The sequence below is a fragment of the Haliotis rufescens genome, unplaced genomic scaffold (genome assembly GCF_023055435.1).
Source record: "Haliotis rufescens isolate VD_foot unplaced genomic scaffold, xgHalRufe1.0.p SCAF_6, whole genome shotgun sequence".
Classification (NCBI taxonomy): Eukaryota; Metazoa; Mollusca; class Gastropoda; order Lepetellida; family Haliotidae; genus Haliotis; species Haliotis rufescens.
In genome coordinates, this window is record NW_025964334.1 from 1,095,578 (window position 1) to 1,110,112 (window position 14,535).

The following is a 14,535-nucleotide window of genomic DNA, read 5'->3' on the forward strand; positions in this document are numbered from 1 at the left end:
AACCCAACGAGGATATTTGCACAGTTTGTTAACGTGTGCCATGCAAAACTTGCCATTAGTTGTCATGAATGAAAACGTTCAAATTTATATTATTGGGTCACGAGATGAGGTAAACAGGTTTTTTGACACGAAAAGCAACATGTTCTCATTGTGTATTTTCTTACAGATCTCACCGGATTTTGGGTAGCAATGATATCAGTGAGGGTTCAGGTAGTACCGGCATAGACTTGCACAAGTCTCTAAAGCAATAACTATTAGTTTAAATCCTAATTTCTAGATTAGGTAAATAATAAGAACAAGTTGTCCCTGTACTGTCCACATATCTAGATTGTCATATTAGGAGGACAGAATTATTACACATCCATGGACTTATCTTTCAGTACAGCCTTTGAGCAAGTCTAGTTCCGGCATGAGTGAGTGAGTTGGGTTTAACGCCGCTTTTAACAGTATTCCAGTTATATCGCGGCGTGTCAGCGTGATGCAGGTCTCAGACGTTTACCACTTCGGTGAAACCCACGAGCACGGGTATGGTGCTGACAAACCTAGAAACATAATCGGGGCGAACCGGGATTCGAACCCACAATCATAGGTTTCTGGCGTGTCCAAGGGACGCAACTCTGCACAGCGAATCGCAGCGCCTTAGACGACTGGGCCACCCGTGCCCCCTGTTCCGGCATGAAGTGTTCCGTGTTGTCACACTCGGGTACCCGCCGTGATATTGCTGGAATATTGCTAAAAGCGGCGTAAAACCATACTCACTCACTCACTCACTCACTCACACTCGGGTAACTGACATCATTTCCTGCAGTGACGTATCAATTATCATGAAATAAATAAACTATTTTCCCGCTGACGTATGTGTACTGTGCATCATCACACGTGTTACTTTACACTCTCAAAGGAGAAGCGTTTGTATGAACAGACATACCGTGTTCGACGTAATAAGCGCCTAGGGCCCTCTCAAAATTAGAATTAGAGGTCTCTTATAGAATATAATTTTGGTGAGATTAAAAATGAGGTTGAAAGATTGTACATTTTGTGTTTTATGCTGACAGCCTGAAATGATCTAAAATAAGAATCTGTGCGTATGATACATGATAGATATATTTTCGAGAATTTAATTGCCCATAATTAAGGCTTCATATAACACACGAGTGCGTATTATACACGAATAAATAAGTCGGAAAGGGTGCTAACTGGGATTGTTCACTAGCCAATATATATTAGCAAATATCGCCTTTGGCGCTTATTAGAGCGGGGCGCTTATTACGTCGAATACGGTATGCAGCTTTCATTTCTCGCGCTGCCTGACACTAAGAATTCAACTGTGGAGATATGATGTAACAAAATGGAGCACCTGCTACATGACGCTAACGCCGATATTCTATCAGCTGTCGATGACCACGTGTCACTGGCTAAAGTACAATATAATCTCATATAATCTGTTTGTAGTTCCAGTTATACATAGAGCTTGTAATAACGTTATGATAAACTATTTCATACACGGATGTTGAGGGGGTCTCTTCCATCGCCAAATAACAAAATACACCCTCCTTTACCCAAGCAGCTTACCCGCGCTTCACTCTGCAGCTGGCTTCACCCTGCAACTGGCTTCACCCTGCAACTGGCTTCACCCTGCAGCTGGCTTCACTCTGCAGCTGGCTTCACAACCTCAAGTAGTTTATAGTTTATAATCCCTAAATAACCTGTTCTAGAAAATGTTTTCACTTAAACCATCAGGGGTTGATATCACCAGTACTTCATCTATTTTCCAACTATAAAATTCCACTTTATAGCCGGTTGATTAACTGTTGACATCACAGCTGTCTTATCTATTAATAATCGTCATTAGGTTGGCGACGTGATCGACAAATACTCCATCATCGTCCGCATTATTGCCACACGGGACCACAGCGAGGGTAACCGGTCCTTAATTCATTTATTCAGTTTTGCTAACTTTTGACACGATCAATAACTAATTAACGTTATCTCTTGCATAAAAGGGGACATAATTGCGTCATGGTCGCCATGGATCCGTTGGCTGAACAACAACAAAATCGTTATTTATGGGTTTTTTTATAGTTCTGGAAAACGGCTTTAGTCAAGTTAAGGTGGTTGGAAACTTGTATGTACAGCGCTGGGCTAAACGCGCACAGTGGCATTACCTATTATTGACCGGGTAGGAATTGATGGTTAATTCAAATTTGATTCTCAGACCATTTGGAGCAGACCACCCATGTTTTGACGTTAGCCTTTCAGGTTTGACATGCAGGTGTAAGAGTAGAGACGACAAATCTGTGTCATTCGTAAACTCACCAATTATAGCGTCAGTGGGTTACACCGCTTTTAACAGTATTCCAGTTATATCACGGCGTGTCAGATTGATGTGGGAGGAAAGTCCGAAGTGATGCAGGTCTTGGACGTTCACCACATTGGGGAAAACCTCAAGCGCGAATATGGTGCTGACAAACCTAGAAACATACCCAAGGCGAATCTTGGATCCGTGACGCGGCTAAGGGAGGCAACTCTGCAAGTAAACAACGCCACCTTCGACCACTAGGTCAGCGTGTCGCCTTTAACAGGAAGCGGGGTGGTATTAGTCCGGGAGATGACGTGATGGGTGGCACGACACATGGCGGTGTAGAAACCCTTACATCATAAATTCTCCACGAAGACGTGTTTGCCAAGTGTGTACACATTCCCTGTCGGAGTCCTGTGTATGACAGCGGCCTTGGACAGAGTACAGTGGTGGATATTATGAGCAACATCCCGCATCGTCACCGAGTCTGAGACCCCATTAATGTTGTCATGTTGTACGGCAAGCGTCTAGGTTGCAAGGGCCCAATCTCTATGGGGAGAAATTTACTGTGAAATTACATGTTTGTTTGTTTGTTTGTTGTTTAACGCCTCAGGAAGCAATATTCCAGCTATTATCGAGTCTGGACCAGACATTCCATCGCCCTAGGCAACTGGGATACGATGACATGCATCAATCAAGTCAGCGAGCCTGACCACCCGATCCGGTTAGTCATCTCTTACGACAAGCATAGTCGCCTTTTTACGGCAAGCAGGGTTTGCTGAAGACTCGGATTTTCACGGGTGGTAAAATTGCATGTACAGGGCTGGCCACTCCACACACTGGGACATCACGTATTGTCATCAGAATTCTCCAGTAAGACGCTTTCAGCAAGATTTTACATACCGCCGACAGTCGGGGGTAGGACAGTCTGACATGGGGGAATGTGGATGAGACTCTTCCTACCCACGAGAGGGGCGGTCGGGTAGCCTAGTGGTTAAAGCGTTCGCTCGTCACGCCGAAGACCCGGGTTCGATTCCCGACATGGGTACCATGTGTGAAGCCCATTTCTGGTGTCCCCCGCCGTGATATTGCTGGAATATTGCTAAAAGCGGCGTCAAACCATACTCACTCACTCCTACCCATGAGTCGTGGTAGTTGTAACGTTATTTTTTTAATATTAGAAGCACGGTGTCATTTTTGTCACTGACTTCCATGTGCAGAAAGGCGATGTACGATGATTATAAGGGCGCATCAAATGAATAAAAAAACAGTTGATTTCATCACATTGTAGTTGATGAACCAGACATTGTTAAAAAACAAAGAGTTAATTCATTCTAAAACAAAAAGTTTTACTTCTTAACGCCAGACAGGACACATGGATGTAACACTTTCAGGCGGGGACTCTGGATCCGCCTGAGTATAATCCTAGTATCTTCCCAAGTATGCAACAAAGTGATGGAAGGACCAGTGTTTCACCACAGAAGACAAGTATGTTCATGGAAACTACAAAACGGGATCTGATGAACATGGATTGAAATATCAACGGTCATGAACAGGTTGCGTCCCGGGGAAGGACTGATGTGACAGTTGGGACTCCAGTGATGCAGATCAGCTGGCAGACATGACGTGGACCAATCACTAGACGAGGGCGTGAGATCATCAGCAACATGTCGGGGTGAGTTCCACAACCTAAACTGAAGTAGCCTAACTGCGAGTTCATTTTCATGGTATTCCGTGCATGTGTTGACACATCGGCCTGTAGAAGGATAGCCACTTTAACTACCCAACCTTGTGGGTGCTTTTCTGCGACCTGTATGTTGGTTGGTTGGTTGTTTTACGCCGCACTCAGCAATATTCCAGCTATATGACGGCGATCTGTAAACAATCGGGTCTGGACCAGACAATCCAGTGATTAATATCATGAGCATCGATCCACGCAATTGGGATCGATGACATTCTTCAACCAAGTCAGCGAGCCTGACCACCCAATTCCGTTAATCGCCTCTGACGTCAAGCATAGTCGCCTTTTACGGCAAACATGGGTTGCTGAAGACCTATTCTACCCCGGATCTTCACGGGTGGCGAGCTGTATGTACATCTAGGGGGTCTCTATAGAGAAATCCAAGTTTGATGACATAATGTTCATGCGTCTTTACTGCTATTAAGTTTGAATGAAAGTTGTACCAATTTGAAAGTCTTTCTTTGGAAAGATTGTAACTGAAATGCCTAAGCGTACTTTCCCAGAAAATCAAAATGGCAAATCAATGACATGTCTGGCATGTCAAGTCGGGCTATTGAACACTGAACATTAATCATACTGTAACCAGTCGACTCATTAGAGAACACACACTGACTGGACATGTGGGGGACTTGCAGAGATCAGGACGTCCACGGAAGACCAGTGCCAGAGAGGACAGGGTCCTTGTACGCTGTTCTTCGTCATCACTGGCATACCCATAACAGTGTCCCTTAGCGCCACCTGGCGTCGACTGAAGGCAGAACGAAGGGCCAGAAGACCAACAAGACGTCCACACCTCTCACCCCAACACATGCAGGGCCGGGTAGCCTGGTGTCAGGTCGATCACACAACACATGCAGGGCCGGGTAGCCTGGTGTCAGGTCGAGCACACAACACATGCAGGGCCGGGTAGCCTGGTGTCAGGTCGATCACACAACACATGCGGGGCCGGGTAGCCTGGTGTCAGGTCGAGCACACAACACATGCAGGGCCGGGTAGCCTGGTGTCAGGTCGATCACACAACACATGCGGGGCCGGGTAGCCTGGTGTCAGGTCGAGCACACAACACATGCGGGGCCGGGTAGCCTGGTGTCAGGTCCAGCACACAACACATGCAGGGCCGGGTAGCCTGGTGTCAGGTCGAGCACACAACACATGCAGGGCCGGGTAGCCTGGTGTCAGGTCGAGCACACAACACATGCAGGGCCGGGTAGCCTGGTGTCAGGTCGAGCACACAACACATGCGGGGCCGGGTAGCCTGGTGTCAGGTCGAGCACACAACACATGCGGGGCCGGGTAGCCTGGTGTCAGGTCGAGCACACAACACATGCGGGGCCGGGTAGCCTGGTGTCAGGTCGAGCACACAACACATGCAGGGCCGGGTAGCCTGGTGTCAGGTCGAGCACACAACACATGCAGGGCCGGGTAGCCTGGTGTCAGGTCGAGCACACAACACATGCAGGGCCGGGTAGCCTGGTCTCAGGTCGAACACACTGGAACTTGAGGTCATGGAGGAGGATTCATTGAGTTGACGAGAGTTAGTTGTACAGCACCACATTGATGGTAGGACTCGTGTCTGGGGGCAAAGGGGAACATCATCATCAGCGTAACATCCAGGAAACAGTGGGATGTGGTGGCGGCCCAGTGATGGTATGGGGATATTGCTCCTTTGATTGTAAACTTGATTTGGCCACCACAGTTCAGGGAACATTAAATTGACAGAGGTACCAATATATCGCATTGGAGGTTTTGTTGTGCCTCATTTTTAATAACCATGCACTTGCTACACGTCTTTATGCACGGCAGTGCCAGACCCCAACGAACACGAGCTGTGACTGACCATCTCCAGAGTAACGCCACTGAGCCATTAACGCCTTCTCCAAGCCCAGTCCTGAATCTAATCGATCACCTATGGGATCAGTCGGGACGTAGGGTTGGAGCCTGAGACCCTCCAGTACAGAATCTCCAAGAGTCGTTCCAGGGATTGCACAAGCAATGGCAACTCATCCCTCAGTTGAGCATCAGGCGTCTGATTTGGGCACGGGGAGACGTCTTGCGGATGTGTCCCGTGTACGGGGTTGCTACACCTGATATTGACTCGGGCGGTCGGGTAGCCTAGGTGTTAAAGCGTTCGCTCGTCACGCCGAAGACCCGGGTTCGATTCCCGACATGAGTACAATGTGTAAAGCCCATTTCTGGTGTCCCCCGCCGTGATATTGCTGGAATATTGCTAAAAGCGGCGTAAAACAATACTCACTCACTCACTGATATTGACTCACACTGTTGATCATTTAAATGTGACATGGGTACAACGTCACTAAGAAATGAACGCGTTGATCTGTCCATCTCATTCCTGACAGTTACCATACTTATACTGGTTGGTTGGTTTGTTGGTTGTTTCACGCCACACTCAGCAATATTCCAGCTATATGACGGCGGTCTGTAAATAATCGAGTCTGGACCAGACAATCCAGAGATCCAGATCGTGAGCATCGATCCACGCAATTGCGATCGATGACATGTTTCAACCAAGTCAGCGAGCCTGACCACCCGATCCCTTTAGTCGCCGTAAAAGGCGACAAACGGGATCCCTAATTACAGTCCTTGTTGTAGCTGGCGAATAAAGTTGCTTATTTTCTTTGCAAATGTTCATTTTCCCTATTATTAACATCTTATTTGACTTAACAAGTACCATATTTGATTGCCTGAAAACCCAGTGCTTTCGTCAGGTGAGCAACAATCCTTACTGACGAATTTGAACAGCACAGGCAAATCGTTCCTGTTGGTTTGACCTTGAGGTGACCAATCACAGTTTAGTCCAATGACAAGCATGTATTGTTTGAAGGACATGACGAAAACAAAAATGTTAAGTAAAATTCCACTGTTCCCCACCTCCTTTCGGACATAAATGGTGCGACTAACAAAAACCCAATTTTGATCATACTTTGTCATTAATCTGAGGGGGTTGAGGGTTGTCGGATGGTTAAAGTGTTTCAAGAAACACATCCTCTACTGTGATGGGTCAGGAATGTTAAAAGTGCTATTAAGACAGACCCTATTACCATTTTATTAAACTACATCATAATTACTGAATATTGTTTTTGGAAAAAAATTATAGTGAGTGAATGAAGTTTAATGCCTTCGAACAGTGAGTGGGTGAGTATGGTTTTATGCCGCTTTTAGCAATATTCCAGCAATATCACGGCGGGGGACACCAGAAATGGGCTTCATACATTGTACCCATGTCGGGAATCGAACCCGGGTCTTCGGAGTGACGAGTGACTAGGCTCCCTGACCGCCACTGCCTGTATTTCATTAATAACATTGCATGTCAGCTTGATGCCGTAGGAAAGCCCAAAGTAAGGTCGGTTGCAGATTTGTTAAAACCCCAAAAGAATGGCCACAGTCTCAACATGGAAGATAATACAAGTGAGTCTAGGATTTGAACCATACACCAGCAAATCCTGGCACTACTAAGGGGCACAACTCTGCACATCAAAGATCAGCTCCTTAGACTACTGTAACTGTTAGTCATGTGTCACTGTAACCAGAATAATGGACCGGTGGCCTCTTGTCAAACTCGTATCAATGCTTGGTCCCCTGAAGATATGAATGCTTGGTCCCCTGGAAATATGAATGCTTAGTCCCCTGGAGATATCACTGCTTGGTCCCCTGGAGATATCAATGCTTGGTCCCCTGGAGATATCAACACTTGGTCCCCTGGAGATATCAACACTTGGTCCCCTGGAGATATCACTGCTTGGTCCCCTGGAGATATCACTGCTTGGTCCCCTGGAGATATCAACACTTGGTCCCCTGGAGATATCAATACTTGGTCCCCTGGAGATATCAATACTTGGTCCCCTGGATATATTAATACTTGGTCCCCTGGAGATATCAACACTTGGTCCCCTGGAGATATCAACACTTGGTCCCCTGGAGATATCAATGCTTGGTCCCCTGGAGATATCAATGCTTGGTTCCTTGAAGATATCAATACTTGGGTCCCCTGGAGATATCAATGCTTGGTCCCCTGGAGATATCAATACTTGGTCCCCTGGAGATATCAATACTTGGTTCCCTGGAGATATCAATACTTGGTCCCCTGGAGAAATCAATGCTTGGTCCCCTGGAGATATCAATACTTGGTCCCCTGGAGATATGAATGCTTGGTCCCCTGGAGATATCAATACTTGGTCCCCTGGAGATTTCAATACTTGGTCCCCTGGAGATATCAATGCTTGGTCCCCTGGAGATATCAATACTTGGTCCCCTGGAGATATGAATGCTTGGTCCCCTGGAGATATCAATACTTGGTCCCCTGGAGATTTCAATACTTGGTCCCCTGGAGATATCAATGCTTGGTCCCCTGGAGATATTAATACTTGGTCCCCTGGAGATATCAATACTTGGTCCCCTGGAGAAATCAATGCTTGGTCCCCTGGAGATATCAATGCTTGGTCCCCTGGAGATATCACTGCTTAGTCCCCTGGAGATATTAAACAACTTAAAAGCAGTTAAGACGCATGAACATTATGTCATCAAACTTGGATTTCTCTATAGAGACCCCCTAGATGTACATACAGCTCGCGACCCGTGAAGATCCGGGGTAGAATAGGTCTTCAGCAACCCATGCTTGCCGTAAAAGGCGACTATGCTTGACGTCAGAGGCGATTAACGGAATTGGATGGTCAGGGTCGCTGACTTGGTTGATGCATGTCATCAATCCCAATTGCGTGGATCGATGCTCATGATATCAATCACTGGATTGTCTACAACAAACCAATCCCCTCTATACCAACACAACAACGGTATTTTGCATCTGTGCTAAAATAAACACATAAAGGGACATTGCATAAAAAGTTTATTTCCTTATGTTTGTGATCACTGGAGAATAATGATTTACAGTGTGGGCACTGCATAAATATACAACGTATGATACAGTGAAACGAGCTGACAACACTGCTGACAGACAGACAGACAGACAGACACGGAGAAGGACACTGGTCAACATTATGCAAAGCTGGCAAATCACAATACCGTTACCATGGGAACTGTACACAAATAGTGGTGAAGAATACAGTATGACCTAACCATGTTATTCAAGTCTGCTTCGGAGCCTGGATTGCTAATGGTTGCTATTTCTGTATTCTTACCAAAATTAGCAAAAATTACCTCATGGTGTCACATTTCTTTTAAACCCTCAGCATCTTTATCAAGCAAGTGTCAAATCAGCCTTGGATAAATATACATGATACAAGACTATTTATATTCAAATGCATCAATTGTTCTTGGCAAGACACCTGAAACATCAAACTGTTGCTAATTCATGTGTGGGGACTGAATAATATCAGCACCAACTTTGATAGAGTACTTCTGTGGAATACATTTTTGAAGTACTCACCGAAAAAGAGGTCTGACTGGAAACAATAATTTTTTACGTTACCATGTACCCTGGAAGAATACTGTTTTCCTCACAACCACAGTAACGGGTTCTGAATGCCACAGCAGCTACAGTCCATCTCAGCAGCAGACAAGCTGAATATGCTGGCAGTGTGGAAGTGTTGTCAGGATAATTGTATCAGCAAATCTAAATGTTGATGACAACACGTGCAGACCATTCCACAATTACATTATGGAACCTTGAGTTCTGCATAAAATCTTTACAGTGTACCAGTTGGAGTTACTTGAGATTGGGATTAATGCCTCTTTGAACAATATTCAGTAATATCACTGGCTGGCGGCCTAATGTGGGAGAAAAGCTAAAAGTGATGCAGGTATTAGACATTCCCCACTGAGCTGACCACATGTACACACAGAGCCAAAAAACTAAAGGCCATATTCAGAGCAAATCTGGAGTTCCAACCCACAATCATAGGATCCTCATATTCCTAAGGGATGTAACTCTGTACAAAGAAATGCAGCACCTTAGATGACTGTACTAACAGGTGTCCCCAGTCGACACCTTAACAACCGAGAACTGTACCCATAAAATACTGAGTCCTAAGGGTTGATACCAGAGGAAAGGTGTCAGCAAGCAGAGGAACTAGACATGTTACACAAACTGAACACTTGAGTTTCGTTCCCTTAAGTACAAGAGTCCAACTACTACTGGCATTGCTTCCTACCAGGGCACCTTACTGCATCAGGCAACTGAACTTCTGTTACAAAGGTTTTCCTCACATATTCTTTAACAAAAGGAAAATGAATGACAAACCTTCTCCACAATGAAATCTTAGTCTGTAACACGAGTGAGTGAGTTAGGTGGATATGTCAGTATATCCTGTCAGCTAAGGGAGGCAACTCTGCATTTGGAGATCACCCTTGGCCCTCAAATAGGAGATTCCAACAACTAAATCCTTAACGCACTCAGCAGTATTCCAGCTATATGACAGTGGTCTGTGAATAATTGAGTCTGGACCAGACAATCCAGTGATCAGCATCATGAGCATCAATCATTATAATTGGGATACGATGACAAGCATCAACCAAGTCAACGACCCTGATCACCCGATCCTGTTAGTCGCCTCTTACGACAAGCATAGTCGACTCTAACAAGAAGAAATCCTTAACACTAACATAGAAAGATATTGCTTTTAAGCAATGATTAAAAAATTCTGCAACTAATATTATTTTCATAAGTGTGAAAAAGATTGTCTGAAGTTCAAATGTTTTATTTTACTTATGTCAGTAATTATTTACTTAGTCCAAAACTGCTTTAAGAAGGATAGTGGTTGATAATTATAACAAATATATAACTATTAGGTTAATCATTACACTAAATATACCAATAGTCTTTTCCGATCTTTTCTGTCATTAAAAAATAAATGTTGGAAAGGAGACAAGAAGCTTCCAATGAGCTGACCCCTGACCCCTGACTGGCTATGTACAACTGTCATAAGGGGAGGTAATACTGTGTCTTCGTGAATGACCGACCTCTAACAAGGAATAACACACAAGTCCTTAAAACAATCAAGCACATTCAGGCAATTCTTGACATCACAAACATACCATCAACCGTGTTAAGTGATCACACTTTCTCCATTCTCCATTTGAGGGACCAGATTCTATTCACCATTTCCTGGCTATCCAATGCATTATTCACAATGGTGTTGTCACATTGAACATCGCCACACTGCCAACAAACATGGATCTATCACAAGGGAAGACAATCCATGTTATGCCAATCTGAAGAACGTGATGCAAAACAATAATAACCTCGATATACATGCTACAAGGTGTGCCATGGTTTGCAGGGCGTTGTAACCAGGCATTTGAGCAGCTTTGGTCATTGATATAAAACCAGCTAAAACGTAACACTTTACAACTTTTCCACAAGTATGAAGCACAAACTGTGCAAACCTAAACAACAAAGATTCCATAATACTTCCTCAATTATTATTATTATTATTAACAGTCACAAATATACTACTCAAAAGAAGTCAAAGAACATCTAATAAATTCATATTACTATGGTTAATCTGTCATTGTATGACACCCGATTAACTATAGCAACATGAAAGAATTGGGTGTTCCTTAAATTCTTTTGAGTAGTATACAACATACTGCTTACCCAACCTCAGAACCAGTTGGAAACCGTACAGAATAGACATTCCTCATACATAATGATACAGTCTATTATCTATCAAGAAAACTCTAAAATGGCAGAAAAATCAAAATGAACAAAATTGAAGCTGGCTGTTTGTTTAAAGGAACTGTTTCACTGGTTTTCACAACTGAAATATGTCACACTGACTGTTTCAGGCTCATACTTATCCCATGGCAATTGTCAGAGTATTTCAAGGGCAAGGGCATACTACAAAAGACAAAATATGAAAATCCTTTTGGCTTACTATTTAACAATAAGGTGCGTCAGAAGTTAGTATGGCATCATATGATCCTGGCCCACCTAAGGGACACAACTCTGCACAGCAAACTGTGTTTCCTTAGACAAGTGGGCCCTATTTCTGTTCTACTTACAAGTACATCAGCACTATACAATAACATGGAGGTAGAATGATGTTAATGTAAGTGTATTCATGTAGAAATCTTGCTACAAATGCCTGTTTAAGCCCCGCCAGTGGGCACACATTGCTCTGTGCACGATGACCTCACATGGAATCAAGGAACTAAAAGCTAACAGTCCCGCCTAAGTCCGAAGCTAGGCAACGTAACACACAATAACCAGGAGAAATAGACAGACAGTGTGTAAACCCAAACATCGACCACACGGAGATCAGGTATTCACATGAAGCACATCAAACTGGAAACATTAAATATGCAGAACGTTTCTTGTCGGAACTAACAGCTGGACACAGACAGGAACACAGCGACAAGCTGGACAAGATGTGTTCAAAGAGCTTGAGTATAACAATCTTCAAAATAACATCCTACTTATCAGGATTCTTTCCAAATTTGGGTTTGAACTACAAAAATAGTTGATTCAGATTTGCATCTAACATATATTAGTTGGTACACGTCCCTCCTCTTGCAATGAAGTCATCAAGTGACCTAAGATTCTTATTATGTCTCCATCGACCAGGCAGTTGAACCGGACTTGTCTAATGGTGACATTAACGACATTAATCACATGGCATGTTATAGTCAGTCCCCTTGAGTCCTGATGGTGTGTTCGTATGCATGTCCACACGCACGGTCCAGTGCTACGGTACTCTTACATAGATTAATGACAGTCATTGCATCTTATTGCTCTGTGCAGAGGACCTGATCAACTTCAACTTCAGTTATGTTCCTTTTAAAATACCAAGGTGAATAGTACTGAATACACGAGTCACAAGTCTTGATACAATATATATAAACAGCAACTGTGTCTTGGTGGAACTGCTACCTGCAAATACATGGTTACCCGGTCAGTGTAACTGTTAACACTTCACCTGCTAATAATACGTGTGATACTTCAGTACTTTGGGTGTACTCATATCAGGGTGTGGGTGGGGAGGTATGGGTCAATAAGATTCATGTGTGTGTGTGTGTGTGTGTGTGTGTGTGTGTGTGTGTGTGTGTGTGTGTGTGTGTGTGTGTGTGTGTGTGTGTGTGTGTGTGTGTGTGTGTATGCGTGTAGGTAGGGTGGGGGGGATAGATGGGGTGTGTGGAGTAGACAGGGGTGGGTGGAGTGGGGGTGTAGGTTGGGTGGGTGGGATAGATGGGGTGTGTGGAGTAGACAGGGGTGGGTGGAGTGGGGGTGTATGTAGGGTAGGGGGGATAGCTAGGGTGTGTGGAGTAGACAGGGGTGGGTGGAGTGGGGGTGTATGTAGGGTAGGGGGGATAGCTGGGGTGTGTGGAGTAGACAGGGGTGGGTGGAGTGGGGGTGTAGGTAGGGTGGGTGGGATAGATGGGGTGGGTGGTGTAGACGGGTGGGTGGAGTGGGGGTGTAGGTAGGGTGGGTGGGATAGATGGGGTGTGTGGAGTAGACAGGGGTGGGTGGAGTGGGGGTGTAGGTAGGGTGGGTGGGATAGATGGGGTGTGGGGAGGGTAACTGTTGAGAGAGGGTGATAGATGGGTGGGTGGGGCGGGTTCGGAGAAAGACGGGTGGACAGGGGACAGAAGTTGGTGGGTGGAAGAGTATAACTGTGGCTGCGTGTCAACAGTAGTTTCCATGGTTACCTAGCAGTAACAATACTTATGAATACAGTTACAGTCAGTTGATTCGAACAACCCTAGACTAGAGTACCACAATCTTTAAAAAAATTACATCTTTACAAAATAATCAACTACGTGGTGGGTTTTGACAGCTTCTACTTTAGTGTAAAAGTATAAAAATACTTTATAATTGTCGATCAGTGCACAACCTTGGGTACAAAAATAAAGGTGACTGGTCACGGTGTTGAGCACTTGAACTTGGCGAGGACAATTCCTCATACATACAACAGGCAAAACCCCGCCATGGAGAGCTCGCTACGCAATGCGACACATGCCACTAAGTAATAACATCATTTCAATATACACAAACCCACTAAGTAAATTCTGTGACAAACTGTCAAGTTAAACAATGTTGACTTACTCAATATTCACCATATTCGGATGCATTTAGATTTCCCATTCTGTAAAGAAAGTATCATTAGATGGACACTAACAGTTCATGCATAGACGTATTGTTATTGTCTTTGGTTTGTTTCAATGTGACTCACGGGAAGTGCTCACAATTACACAGTCAATGCTTCACAGGTGTGGTCCTACATTCCTGCATCCTCCGTCAATACAAACTGCCAAGTTGGGATGAAGTCAGTGTTTTTGACTCATGAATCAAGCCACTGATTGGTTCAGAAGGAAGCCAATGAGCACTCAGATTACATCGCAACCAGCATGTGCAGATTCAACACACTGCTTCAATATGAGGCAATGGTAGGGTTTCCACAAAGTTCACTTGCGTTCCAGGAGTACAAAAGGTCTCACTTCATCAGTCAACTAGACACACATCACAACAACACCGCAACTCGGCCGATGTATTCTGAGGTGATGGAGAAACTTGGTGTAGACA